At 46.7% G+C, this 14433-nt stretch overlaps 1 protein-coding gene across 11 annotated transcripts in view; it reads right to left on the bottom strand.

Moving 5' to 3' along the window:
- The window catches only part of Ano10 (anoctamin 10), a 158678-nt gene extending 145412 nt beyond the window's left edge, over nucleotides 1–13266 (bottom strand). For 8 of the 11 annotated variants that reach the window (XM_004835076.4, XM_004835075.4, XM_021257730.2 and 5 more), the window contains exon 1: nucleotides 13170–13266. The gene's annotated coding sequence lies outside the window, so the exon portion shown is untranslated. Of the gene's footprint in view, nucleotides 1–12718; nucleotides 12967–13169 lie in introns of those variants that run through there. The other 3 variants (XM_087186896.1, XM_087186893.1, XM_087186891.1) reach the window with 3 other exon arrangements.
- Nucleotides 13267–14433: the final 1167 nt, after the last annotated feature.

Genomic DNA, 14433 nt, shown 5'->3' with positions numbered 1-14433 from the left:
TAGGTCTTATAAAGCAATGCTGGATTCACACTGTACTCTGAACGCACCAGGAGTGCTATTTAAAGATACCTGCTGTACCACTCAGTGCATACTAGAAGAACATTTAATGCAAGATATACATAGTAAGAATTTACAAGATTGGTTTACAGTGGCCGCCCACAGTCGGGTGTGGAAGAGAACAAAAGGGCTGCCTGCGTGCTGGAGATCTGAAGGATCCAGGCGGAGGCCTGGAGCTCACTGTAGTGTTCTGTTCAAGTATCAAGAGGCCAAAGGGTCTGCGCCAGGAAGAAGCCAGGAGACCCATCTTTTTTTTTTTTCACAATACACAGTTTTCTTGCAGCTTTCATTCAAGATATTTTTATATCATTTATGACACAGGAAACCCCTAATGTCTTCCTATCGAGCTCCAAAAATAAGAAACCTAACAGGTCGCTGCTCATACTCTCCACTGCCCCAGGTATTCTATAAACAGGCCCTTGAATTCAGGTCCAAGGCGAAGAGGAAGAGCGGAGCTCCTGGGAGGAAACAGAGGCGCCTTCCTGCTTGTTTCCCTTTATTCCATGCGGGCTGCAAGCCCATTGGCTGTTGTCAGTCACACCCAGGCTGGGTCTTCCCTCCGCAGTAAATCCCCTCGGCCTCACCCAGAACTGTGCCGATCCGATTTAGCTGGGCATTTGTTACTCGAGGTGACTCAGTTAACTATCACACCTGCCAAGTCCATTAACCAACATGTGAGGTCCTAGAAGTAATCAGATCAGGACAAGACACAGTGCTCACCTCCATACTAATACTGTAATGTGGTGGGAACAGTTCATGCACAAAAGCTTTGGAAAAGCAAAGGGGGAAGCATGTTCTACATGGGGAATGATGTGTATCAATGAAGGAAGAACAAGGCAGCATGTGAAAAAAACAATAAGAAGACTGAGCTAACAGAGCAGAGGCATAGGGTTCTGCTTTATAAGCTGTTGCCACGTAAGAATGACAAATGCTATCATCACATCTGAGTCAATGGCCAGTAAGGAGTCCCCACAGGTTCTGGGACAGACGAGTGTATGTCAGAGTGGCATGGATTTCAACAGATAAACCTACAGGGTGACAGCACAGGTGCTCTTTAAGGTAGTCTTTTAACTATCTGGCACAAATGAACTTTTCCATAATAAGAAAATTACACCTACCAGCATATCTAGTATCAATCTACCAGGTGACTGCAGAGGCTTAGCTTCATCACCTTCAAAGTGGAATAATAAGCACAATAAACATTTATCATGTGCTTACTATGAGCCAAGGTATCACAGAGTCTAAAGGTAAATGAATATGTAAAAGTAAGTAAATTCTGCACCTTCCACCTGAGGAGCCCTCTGTCCAGGAGAAGCAGTGGGTGTGCACAAGGTCATTCTGACACCCAAGGTAAGTGCAGTGGCAGGAACCAGGGAGGGAAACAGCCTCAAAGGGGCACTAACTGAGCGGAAAGGCTGAGAGCCACATCGCCTCCAGGCCATTACAGGTAACTCCAGGCTTCCCAGCCTGGAAGAATAACTCCGAGGGAAGAAATAGCAATGTTGGAAATAACAGAGGAGACAGTGACGTGTTCAGAAGGGTATGTGAGCTGCATCAAAGGTCAGTTCTCAAGACACATGCATTGTCTAGTGTGAGTAATAAAAGGTCCACTTTACTCCTAATTACCAGGTCATAAAACAATTTCTCTGAGACGCAAAAAGCTGGTCTCCTTTTGCAACATGGACGTGAGCACTACCTAGAGACTCACAAAAACATTTGTAACTGACATTATCATTTAAGATACTGTAAGTCATCCATCCTGCAAGGCACACACCCTTACCAATATCTATGAAGGACAAATATCACTATCCCTGGTACACAAAGAGTTCTCACAAATCAACAACAAAAATACAAACAATGAAAACACAGCTTCCAAAAGAAGCAATATGCCAATGCATACCTGAAGAGATACTCAAATTCACTAATGAAACAAATGCAAAGTAACAAGATACCTTTCCTTTTTCAGATTTGCCAAAAATAAAAGATGGAAAGAACCCAACTGGGGCATATGTTTAGAAAACTGGGCATTTTCACACATAGTTGACAGATACTATAATTTGATGTCACCATGCCAGAAAGTAGACTGATAATATGAAAAATAATATTAAACATTAAATATCTATAATCTTGGACATAAGAGTTATTTCTATAAATTTCTCCCAAGAAGAAAATTAAACATATATACAGTTCATTACAGTTTTATTTATGGAATTTATCTAAAAAATAACTAAACCAAATATGAATATAGAAGCTCATTACAGATTGTTTACTAAATTTATTTATGTGTTAATGGCAAAGAAACAACAATACCTAAATGTTTGTCCACAGGAGATTGGCAAAGTAAACTATGCTACAATATACAGTGGACTCTCGAGTTACAACTGGCCTGATGTACAAACAACTTAGGTTATGACCAGAATTTTAGTTTTAACTTATGAAGAAAGTTTTGAGTTAGGACCTGAATACCGGCTGCTTGTGCTTTCAGATGGTCTCAGATACATATTTAATCCTTAAAGAGTTCTGGAAGGAACATTACAACATCCTTTCCTGTGTGGGGTTGAGAAATCCTGGGCAAACGTCTCTCTAAGGACACTGAGACCTGCCTGTACACAGTAGAGAGACTTTGAAGGCTGTGTAGAGGAACATGAGCCTTCAATCGACCAACCTGAGTTACAACCAGCACTCAAGAACGAACTGAGTTCATAAGTCAAGGGTCTGCTGTAACAGAATCATTAATACTAGGATACAGATCTAACTGTATTTCTCAACATGGAAAGCATTTCCTAACATGCTGTAAGAAAAACAAAGCATGGTCCCACATAATTACATATAATAAATATATATTAATATCAGAGTGAAACTAGCTAACATTTGCTAGGGCTTTATTACATGTGAGGCATTGGGGTGCACTTTTTAACAAGAATTAACTCACTTAATCCTCCTAGCAACCCCTTGTTAAAGGAAGTTTAACACTTCCATTTCACCAATGAGAAAACTCAGGTTACAAAAAGGTGTTATGGTTAGATGTTCCTTAAAGCCTTCTGGGATCACAGGTGAGACTTTGGGAAGGTGATTGCATTATGGGGTTTATGGTTGACTTGCTGTTAGGAGTTGGGGTCTGGTGGGGAGAAGTGGGTCACTGGGGGCCTGGAGTAGAAGGTAATATCTCTCTTCCCACCTCCTCCCTTGCCTCTCTGCTTCCTGTCCACCATGCTGTAAGCAGCTCACTTCTGCCATGTTCCTCTGCCACTGTCCTGTTTTGGAGCTCAAACATGAACCAAAATAAACTTCTTCACCCTTTTAATCACGGGTGTCAGATATTGTGTATCAGTGATGAGGAAAGTGACTAAGATGGGTTTTGGTACCAGAGAAGTAGGGTTCTTGCTGCGACACTACCTGACAATGTGGGTCAGAAACCTCTGAAACTGGTTCATGGGAGGAGTTTGGAAAGGTTTAGAGATGCTGGCTTGAGAAGCAGCCCTAGAATGCTGTAAGTCAAGTTTGATGAGAAATTCTCATCAGAGATGAGAAGACCAGAACAATGATTTTTAAAAAAAAAGACCAGATGGTAAAGATCAGGCTCAGGTGATTTCAATTATGAACAAGGAATCCACTGGCAGTTGGACTCCAGGTCACGTGTGTTATGTTCTGGCAGAAAATCTGTCTACGTTTGACTCATGTCTTAAGACTTTGTGGGACACTGAGATTAAGGGTGGCAGACTAATCTGTTGGAGGAAATTTCAAGGAAGTCCAATGCTGGGGCTGTGGCATGGACACCGATAGGAGTGTTTCGCTAGGTTTACATTGAAAAGCAAAAGCAAAAGGTCCTTTTTAAAGTTTTCAGTTTTGCCAGAAAGGAAGCATCCACAAAGATGGAGCAGAAAGCTTGGCTGTTGAAAAGATTAACATTAGGGGGGAATGGGATAAAATAAAATTTATTTTAAAAGACAGAAAAGATTAACACTAAAAAAGAAGAAAAGTATCTTGGATCAAAACAGTAGGAAAAACGCCTGAGGCCATGTGAAGAGCCAGTAAGGCTCCACCCTTCACAGGCTCATTACTGGAAAACTGAAAGACTTTGCTTTGAGAAGAGAGCCTCAGGGCTCGGGCCCCAGAGCAGCTGCCCAGGGAGTTTGTTCCCCAAGGTTCGGGTGAGTGCTCAGCCATCCAGGCAGGTGGAGGCCTCTACAGACAGCCTGGCTACACTCAAGTGGTGGCAGACGCTGGCATCATCCGTGTGGTTCTGGTTTTGCAGGCACGCAGAATGCAAGAGCTGTGGGGTCAGGGAGGCTTCCACCCGCTTTCAGAAGGAGGCCTGGGAGCCCAAGCAGTGAGCCCCTGAGAGGGCAGCATGTGAGGTTGTGAGTGTGAAGCCCAAGGTGCAGTGGACCTCTGGAAATGGGAGAAGCCAGGAACACAGAACGTCTGAGGAAGGCCGCAAGGGGTGAGCAAAGCCAGCCCAAGAGAGAAGCCAGGAGAGATACAACCACTGGTGATGTCATAGGGGCAGGGCCTCCCAGGCCACAGGGAGTCACATCTAAATGCCACAGCCTGCTCTGGTGCTGGACGTGGCCCTGATATGTTTTGGTCTTACTTTGTTCCAATTGGTTTCTATGCCCTATTCCTCCTTTTGTTATGGGAACATTTACCCTGTGCCAGGGTATGTTGGGAGTGTTTAACTTTCTTTTTATTTTTATAGAGGCTCACAGCTAAGAGTCTGCTTTGAGTCTCAGAGTCTTGGGACTTGGACTTTTCAGCAAGGCTGGAACTGTCAGGACTTTGGCAGCTCTTAGAGATGGGCTGAGTGCAATTTGTATAAAGAGATGTGCATGAGTCTTTTAGGGGCTGTGGGGAACACTATGGTTTATATCTGCATATCCCCTAACACGATCACAAGCAGCACCTTGGGGAGGTGACTGGATTATATAGGAATCATAGCTGACCTCCTATTAGGAGTTAGGTTCAGTCAGAAGAGGCAGGTCACAGTGGCTATGACCTAGAAGGCTGTATCTCCCGCCTATGACTCTCTGCTTCTTGTCCACCATGCCCTAAGCAGCTCTCTTCCACCAGGCTCCTCTGCCATGCTGTACTGCCTTGGAGCCAGCTAACTATGGACTGAAACATGAGCCAAAGTAAACCTTGCCCTCCTTAACTTGCAGATGTCAAAGGAAAGTGACTAAAACAGGGGTTAAACAGTTTGCCTAACATCTCACAGCAGCAAACAGGAGTTGGGGCCCAAAAGCTCTGACATCGGGCCCCACCGTTAACCACACGTGCAAATATTCACATACATGATATGACTCTTGTGAGGAAATCTGTACCATGGCAAGTCAGATGCATTCTCCAGGTTCTGATCTGAGGTTCTGATTTAGGATGGTTTTGATTTTCTTCTTTACATTTTTATTTTAATGAGCTGGTATTTTTTATAATCAAAAAATAAAGTGGCAGCGAGCTCAAATAAACAACCTAATGCTCAACCTTAAGCTTCTAGAAAAAGAAGAGCAAGACAAACGCAAAGCTCATATAAAGGAGGAAATTATAAACATCAGAGCAGAAATCAACACAATGGAGACTAAGAGAACAACACACACACAAAAAAAATCAATGAATCAAAGAGTTGGTTTTTTGAAAGAATAAATAAAATCAATAAACCCTTAGCCAACATTATCAAAAAAAGGAAAGAAAAGGCTCAAATCCATGAAATTAGGAAAGAAAAAGGTGAAGTCACAACAGATCCAGCAGAAATCCAGAGGATTATCAATACCTATTTTGAGAACCTGTACTCTAATAAAATGGAAAACACAGAAGAAATGGATAGATTCCCAGATACATATCAATTAACAAAGATGAACAAAGAAGATATAAAAATTCTAAATACCCCAATTACAATCAGTGAAATTAAAAATGTAATTAAAAATTTACCAACAAAGAAAAGCCCAGGTCCTGATGGCTTCACTGCTGTATTCTACAAGACATTTAGAGAACTATTGCCACTACTGCTTAAACTCTTCACTGAAATTGAAAGGTAAGCAGTACTCCCAAATTCATTCCTGGAAGCAAGCAACACCTTGATCCCAAAAGCAGAGAAAGACTCAACCAAAAAAGAGAACTAGAGGCCAATCTCACTAATGAACATAGATGCAAAAATCCTCAATAAGATACTGACAAACAGAATACAGACGGTCATCAAGAAGATCATACACCCTGACCAAGTTGGATTTATCCCAGGGATGCAAGGATGGTTCAACATACATAAATCAATAAATGTAAAACACTACATTAACAGAGTCAAGGACAAAAACCATATGATCATCTCAATAGATGCAGAAAAAGCATTCGACAAAATTCAACACCCATTCATGATAAAAACCCTACAGAAAATTGGAATAGATGGTCTTTATCTCAACCTGATAAAGGCTATCTATGAAAAACCAACAGCCAGCATCATACTGAAAAACTGTATGAAAAACTGAAAAACTGAAAACCTTCATGCTAAAATCAGGAACAAGACAAGGATGTCCACTATCACCACTCCTGTTCAATACAGTTCTGGAAACATTAGCCACAGCAATTAGACAAGAGAAAAAATTAAAGGAATAAAGATAGGAAAGGAAGAAGTTAAAGTGCCATTATTTGCTGGTGATATGATATTCTACATAGAAGACCCAAAATACTCCGCCAAAAGACTTCTACACTTAATTGACACTCAGTAGAGTAGCTGGATACAAGGTCAATACTCACAAATCAATAGCCTTATTGTACACAAATAACAGATGCACCAAGAGAGAAATTAGGGAAACAATTCCTTTCACAATAGCATCCAAAAAAATGAAATATCTAGGAATCAATCTAACAAAGGAAGCAAAAACCTCTACATTAAAAACTACAGCACTCTGAAAAAAGAAATTGAAGACGATATAAGAAAATGGAAAGACATCCCCTGTTCCTGGGTAGGAAGAATCAATATAGTGAAAATGGCCGTACTTCCAAAACTGCTATATAGATTCAATGCAATTCCAATTGAAATCTCAACAGTATTTTTCACAGAGCTAGAGAAAACAATCCAAAAATTCATTTGGAGCCAGAAGAAACCTAGACTAGCAAAAGCAATTCTAGGCAACAGAGACATGGCAGGGGATATCACAACACCCAACTTGAAAGTATACTACAAAGCTACTGTGATAAAAACAGCACAGTACTGGGCTGGGGATTTAGCTCAGTGGTTTTACCACCTGCTGCGCAAGCGCAAGGACCAGAGTTTGATCCCCGGTACCAAAAAAAACAAAAACAAAAAACCAGCACAGTACTGGCAAAGAAACAAACCCGAGGACCAGTGGAATAGATTAGAAGATGCAGAAACAACTCCAGACACACTCAGCCACCTCACCTTTGACAAAGGAGGCAACCACCCTCATTGGAGGAAAGATAGCCTCTTTAATAAATGGTGTTGGAAAAACTGGATTTCAACCTACCAAAGATTAAAACTAGACCCATATTGGGCTGGGGATTTAGCCCAGTGGTTCCACTGCCTGCCCTGCAAGCAGAAGGGCCCGAGTTCAATCTCCGGTACCCAAAAAAAAAACAAAAAAAAAAACTAGACCCATATCTATCACCATGCACTAAACTAAGATCGAAGTGGATTAGAGATCTAAATATTAAAAAAGAAACACTAAATTTGCTGGAAGATAAGTTAGGCAGAATTCTCTAAGACATTGCCATAGGAAAAGACTTTATGAACAAATCCTCAGTAGCACGGGAACTAGCACAAAGAATCAGCAACTGGGATTTCATATTATTGAAAAGCTTCTCCACTGCAAGAGAAACCACCAAGAGAGGTAAGAGACAACCTACAATGTGGGAAAAAATTTTTAGCAGCTGTACCTGAGACAAAGGTCTACTATCTAGAATATATAAAGAACTTTAAAAAATTAGTCCCCTCAAATATAAAAACCGAATTCAAAAATGGGCATCTGAAATGAACAGACATTTCTCAGACAAAGAAGTAAAAGCAGCAAATAAAGATATGAAAAATGTTCAACATCACTGGTCATTAGAGAGATGCAGATGAAAACAACACTGAGATTCCACCTCACCCCAGAAAGAATGGCTGCTATCAAGAAATCAACCAATAACAAATGCTGGCGGGGGTGTGGGGAGAAAGGAACCCTTCTCCATTGCTGGTGGGAGTACAGACTGGTGCAACCACTGTGGAAATCAATATGGAGATACCTAAATAAAAAACTAGGATTAGAGGTCCCATTTGACCCATCTATTCCCCTGCTGGGTATCTTCCCCAAAGAATTAAAAGCATCATACCACAGTGATATATGTGCACCCATGTTTATAGCGGCACAGTTTGTAATAGCTAAAGCTTGGAAATAGCCCAATTGCCCATCAACTGGAGACTGGATAAAGAAGATGTGGGTTTTTTTATAAAATGGAGTACTACTCAGCCATAAAGAACAAGAAACTAGAGACATTTATAGCTAAATGGATGCACATTGAGGCCATCCTCTTAAGTGAAATAAATAGGACACATGCGTAAATACCAAACAGTTTCTCTAGTGTGAGAAACTGAAAAGTATAAGTAAGGATCAAAATGTACAGCTGATAATGTGAAATAGGAAGAAAAGGTCTAAAGGAGTAGGGGAAGTGGGAAGGGAAGGGGAAAGGAAAGAAGGGAAAGGAAAAAATATGAGAAAAGGAAAAAATGGAAACAAAGTCTGTGTAAATAGGGAAGGGTGGTAGGGGTGAAGGGAGGGCAGGGAAAGGGGAAAAAAAATAAGAACCAAGATACGTCATGTACAGGTACTAATTCCCAATGATGACTGTAACTGTATTGTATACCTAAAATGTACCAATAAGCTTAATGGAAAAAAAAAGTGGAACTGTATCTGTAAAATAGTAGAGAAGCCCCACATTTTCAACAGTAAATGTAAAATAAATACTTTGGGGCCAAATGGTATCTCTTTGACTATGTAGTAGAAGATACTCTGCTTTACTCACAGATTAAACATGCCAGCCTCGTGTGACAGCTCCTGGACTTTAGAAGCCCTTTCTGTGTAAGGACGAACCGTGAACCGTCCCTATCAGCAGCATGTGGCGTAAAGGACTCATACTACTGGATGCCATCTCCCATCCAGAAGACTACTGCCAACGGCTCCGCTCCGTGTGGCTGGACAGAGGCAGGGTGTCAGAGCGGGGGAGTGCTACAGCATCAGCCCTCACTGTGGCATGTTCCCCAGGCCGGGCCACAGCACCAGCGTGACCGAGACAAATGCAGTGCAGGGCTCGTGGACAACACCAGGTCACCTGGAAAGCCCTGCTTTCCCCTCTTTGGGAACTCAGCAGCCAGGAAAGTCCAAGCTGCTATTACGGTCTCATCATCAGAAATATTGCTGGCTTGCTACACCTGTGTCCTGTGTGTTTCCACTCAATAAAAACTCCAAGACCAACACCAGTGCTGGAATCGCAGGGAATACGCTTTGAGCTGGGAGCCAGTGGGCGAGGGAAGGCTCCCTGCAAAGCCCTGCCCGATCCCTTGAGGCCCTGGGATAGAGGATGCTCTCGGAGGTCGAGACACTGCCCGCAGCACCGGCCTGCACAGCCCTGCTCCGCTGCCACTGTGCCATCTGTGGAGATGCGGTGGGCGGGCAGACGCCCCCTCCACTGCCTCTGGTCTCTTCTTGCTACCCTGTCACTGCCCAGGGCTATCCTCTGCCCGGGAAATCTCTGCCCCCTAGGGTAACCCCACCTGAGCATGTCTACCCTCTGGGGACTTCTGGGTACCATTCTCAAGGGGTGCTGGCCCTTCTGTCCCGCAGGCAGCAGGTTTTCCTCTCGTACTTCCCTGGCCCACTTCACCCACTAAACTGTCCGGATGGATGGCGTGAATACCAAGTGTACGGTGGAAGGCGGCGGCAGCCTCGGCCTAAGCTGAACTCTGCAGCCCACTGTCACCAGAGGGTCTGAAAGGGAGTCGGCTCCACCGCTGCCAACAAGCTGGACAAAATGTGGAACCAACACTGTACCAAGGGTGAGGGGCCATGAGGCTGCAGGCGAGGCAGAAACACCAGCTTCCAGATGGGGCCGATCTAACAGCCAGCAGTGATGGGGGGGCTCCCCACCCCAGTCCCCCCCCCAGTCCCCCCCCTTTTTTTTGGTACCGGGGATTGAACTCAGGTCCTTATGCTTGCGAGGCAGGCAGCGGAACCACTGAGCTAAATCCCTGGCCCCCTCTTCCCCTTTTTCAGGATTTCCACCAGCGTGGGGAGACAGTGACTCCAGGGCACACAGCAGCCCAAGGCCTGAGAGCCCCCAGGGAGTGGGAGTAAGAGAGCATATTCTCAGAGTTCATTCCGCTTCACCCTGTGCAGATTCGCACAAAGGGTCGAAGATTTCTGTGGCTTGTGAGCCACTGAATCACGGCCCACAGGAAGAAATCCTGACTCTGGAGGTCAAGATGCAGAGAAAGATACTGAGGGTTCCACCAGGGAGGGACAGGAGGGTGGGGAGTTATTTTATCAAGGTTCAAGAAAAGAATGACAGAGCTGTTATTTTGGGGACTATGCCCTTCCTCAGTTTGGGTAAAAAAAAAAAATGGAGTTATCAAAAATCCTAAAGCTAAAGGAAATGCATAAAGATTTCTTTAACAATCACCTTTTTCAGACTCAGGGAGAAACAGGAGGCAAAATAGCATCCACTTTCAGCCGTGAAGCAGAATAGGGAACATTCAATGGGAGAAACTGAAAGGCTCACTGTTCAGGCTGGGGGCCAGGGGCACTTCCGCAGCAGAAAGGCCGTGACTTCCTCGGCCAGGACTGGAAAAGGGCCCAGCACCCTCAGAGGCCCCAGAACACAGGGGACTCCACAGCAGCACCCCCAAACACCTTCAGACAGGGGCAGGACGACAGTACCGGGGCCCCTCCTGCAGGCCTAGGGATGCAGATCCATGAGCAGACCTGAGGATGGAAATCCCCCTGCACCCAGCCACTCTCACAGACAGAGACAGCGCAGGCTGCAGGTGAGGCCTGCTCTCAGGGCACATGTCTGGGAACTCAACGCCTCCGTGTCCCTGAGTAGAGGAGAGACCAGAGGAGGGGAACTGCCAACAGCTTGGCCACCACCAGCCAGGCCCCACCCGATCAGCACTCAGCCACCCACCAGCTCTGCCTCCTCTCCCATTCGCTTTCTGTCTACACCCTGGGGGTTTGCTTGCTGTGTCTGGAATCACATCTGAAATACTCTGTGCTTTCTTACTACGAATGGTCCAGGTTGTCCAGGACTGAATGGGTTCTCCAGAAAGAGATTTTCAGTTTTAAAACTCGGACATGTTGGTCCCACTAACCAAGGTCACTGAGAAAGGAGCTGGCGTTTGGCACAACGCTTTGGAGAGATCTCCACTGTCAGTTTATAACCCAACAAAGGCGTTAAGAAGTGTTGAGGTTACTGGAGTCAGTCCTATCCCGTCGCTTGGTGATCTAGAAATGGTATATAAAGCTAATTAGAGGGTACCTCGCTGCTACACAGTCTACTTATCCAGGAAAGGAAGGTAAACATCCCCTGCTACGGCATGGGGTTCAGGACATGCACTTAGGGGAGATGTGGGCGTTCTGCTGCACCCTGTCATCTGGCTCAGGAGCTGCCCAGATGCAAAAAGGCTAAGGACACGGGACACCCAAATGCCACGCAGGATCCTGAACTGGATCCTAGACATTAGCAGGACAACTAGTGAAATTCCTGTCAAGCCTGCAGGTTACTTAACAGAACATATCAGGGTAAATTTTGGTTTCAGTCATGCACCATGGTTATATAAGACGTTACCCTTCGGGGAAGTCGGGGGAAGGGAATAAGGGCACTCAGTCCACTATGTTAGCAACTTTTTGAATAAATTGAATTATTTTAAAATCAAACATTCTAAATGCCCATTCTCAATTCCTTATTTTCCTCTTTCTAACATATATGCATAAAAACTCAGCTAACTAAAAATAGCAATTTTCAATTCACATTATGATACTAGACATTCAGAGCTGGTAGCTTTCAAAAAGAAAGCTCATGTATTTTACATCAGCGAAACTAGAGACAACTGAAATGTCCGATGATGAGGAATACGCTAATAAAGTACACTGGGGCTGTAATCTAAGCCCCCAACAAATATGAACAACTTGAGCAGCGCTGAATCCTACCCTCCAAACACAGCACTAGATAGACACACAGCTGAAACTCTATTTTGATACAAAACGAACCCATGTGATGAATGATTATGAAGTGCTTAAAATTGTTGAAGCCAGGCTAAGCCAGGCATAGCGGCGCACACCTGTAACCCCAGCACTCTGGTAGGCTGACGCAGAAGGATCAAAGTTTGAGCCCAACCTGGGCAACTCAGTGAGATGCGGTCTCAAAATGAAAAATGTAGAAAGGGCTGAGGACGCAGCTTAGTGCGAAGGCCAAAAAGCAAAAAGTTGTTTAAGAATTTTTTGTGATCACATAAAATCCTAAGTGAGAAAACGTTAAGTGGGATAGAAAGTAAGACAACAGAAGATAGACAGTAAGATAACACTAGAAAGTAAGATAACACCAGAAAGTAAAGTGATGCTACCCCAATTAAGTAATATGTAAATTTTCGTACAAATCTTAGGGAGAAATGCATCAAAATGCTCACAGAGGTGGTAAACTTGGGGAATATTTACGTTCTCGTCTTCACATGAGACCTTTTGTGTTCACCTTCCTGGACTTCCACACAGGAGGCCCGCTGGGTTTGTTCGGGGCTCACGCTCGGGGCGGCTCCGCGTCTGTTACCCACGGGGGCAGAGCCTCTCCGAGCCCGAACGTGCGGTCCGCACCGCGGGGACCCCACCCACCCCGCAGCCGCAAGCCCTCGGCGCCTGGCGGCCACGGCCACACGGGTGTGAGCCCCACGGACCGCAGCCCCTGCGGGCTGCGCGGCGTGATGCTCGCTGGTCCCGCGCACCCCGAGGCGGCCGCACCCGGTCGCAGGGCCGATCCACGTCAGGAGCCGCAGGCCGGGCGGGGCCACGCGGGGAGCCGGGACCACACCCGCACCAGGCTCCGCGAGCGTCGGGGTCGGGCCTGCCCACCCCCCACCCACTCACCGCCGCGGGCAGCTGTGTTCCGGCCGGCACGGAGCGTGGCACGGAGGCCGCGAGTGGACGTTCGGGCAGGGGCGGGGCCTCGCGGCGTCACGCCTGGGCGGGGCCTCGCGGCGGTCATACGGGGCGGGGCCGTGGTAGGCGGGGCCTTCCGCCGCGCAGTGGACCGGCCGTGACGGGCCAGGAGACCGGGGCGGGCCTGCGTGCGGCGAGGAGGAGCCAGCAGGGCGCGAGAGGCCCGGGCAGGTTCACGGCGCCCCTTTCCATCGCCCAAGGGCCTGGATCTGTCTCTGTGCCTCCAGTTGCGGCCGGGGCGACGCGGATTCCCTGCTGGTGACCCCCGTGCCCCTGGCCCCGGCCCCGCGGGCCTGACCCTCTCGGGGCCGCCTGTCCTTCCGCGCTGCGCTCTGGCTCCCCGCCAGGGCCGCCCCCCAGCCCCGCCTGCGCAGCTCAGGCCGGGCACACGGGCCCAGTCGCCGTCCGGCTCTAGGACAGTCCCCTCCTCGGCGGAAGCTTGCCACCTTGCTGACCAGGTCAGCGGGGCTGCTGCCACCTCGCCTTGCGGGCCCTGCGTGCGGATGTCCTCTGATCCTCAATGACTAGACCCTTGTTAATGGCACCCCTCTCTCAGGGCCCCCAGCTCACTGCCATCCTAAGAGTGACTTCATCTTTTGGTGTTCACCTGCCTGGACGTTGTAGAAGAAACAAATGGAAATGTGGAAAATCTCTCCTATTTCATCCCCACAGTAAACACAGACTTCTCTAAGTAGCACAGACTGCTGAACATCACAGATGGGGACTGAGTTAATGCCATGTGTCCCTGTGTCACCAGTCGGCTAGGATTCGTTTGCTCCTTGGTAGAAATGATGAGTAGCCGAAGTGTAGCTCTTTCTGGTGTTAGCAGCTGAGAGCTTTGAATGCCCGCCGCTGCAGCGGCCCTGGGGACTCCTCCGAGGACGCAGGGTGGCAGCCCCACTGCTCTCTGCAGCTCTCTGGCTACCACCTGCCTCCAGCGTCCCCAGGCCAGCCGCCTTTGGCGTTACCAGCAGGCTTCCAGCTCAGCCTGTTCTACTGGAGCTAGAGATAATTAATAGACAAAAGACGCTCCATCAGGACTCCCACTGCAGCAGATCCCTGGTGTGGTTATCGGGAGGTCCCTCACGTCAGAGAAGAGGCAGCGGCCCGCGCGTGGGGTGTCCGACTGTCACTTCATCATGGGGAAGGGGCTCCTGCAGGAGGACAGCTGCAGAGTAGTGGTGTGATGTAG

Source organism: Heterocephalus glaber, unplaced genomic scaffold (genome assembly GCF_053883595.1).
Source record: "Heterocephalus glaber isolate CG9 unplaced genomic scaffold, H.glaber_assembly_v1.0 deba00001504, whole genome shotgun sequence".
Classification (NCBI taxonomy): domain Eukaryota; kingdom Metazoa; phylum Chordata; class Mammalia; order Rodentia; family Bathyergidae; genus Heterocephalus; species Heterocephalus glaber.
Note: the sequence above shows the minus strand (reverse complement) of the source record. Positions and strands in the feature narration are given on the sequence as shown.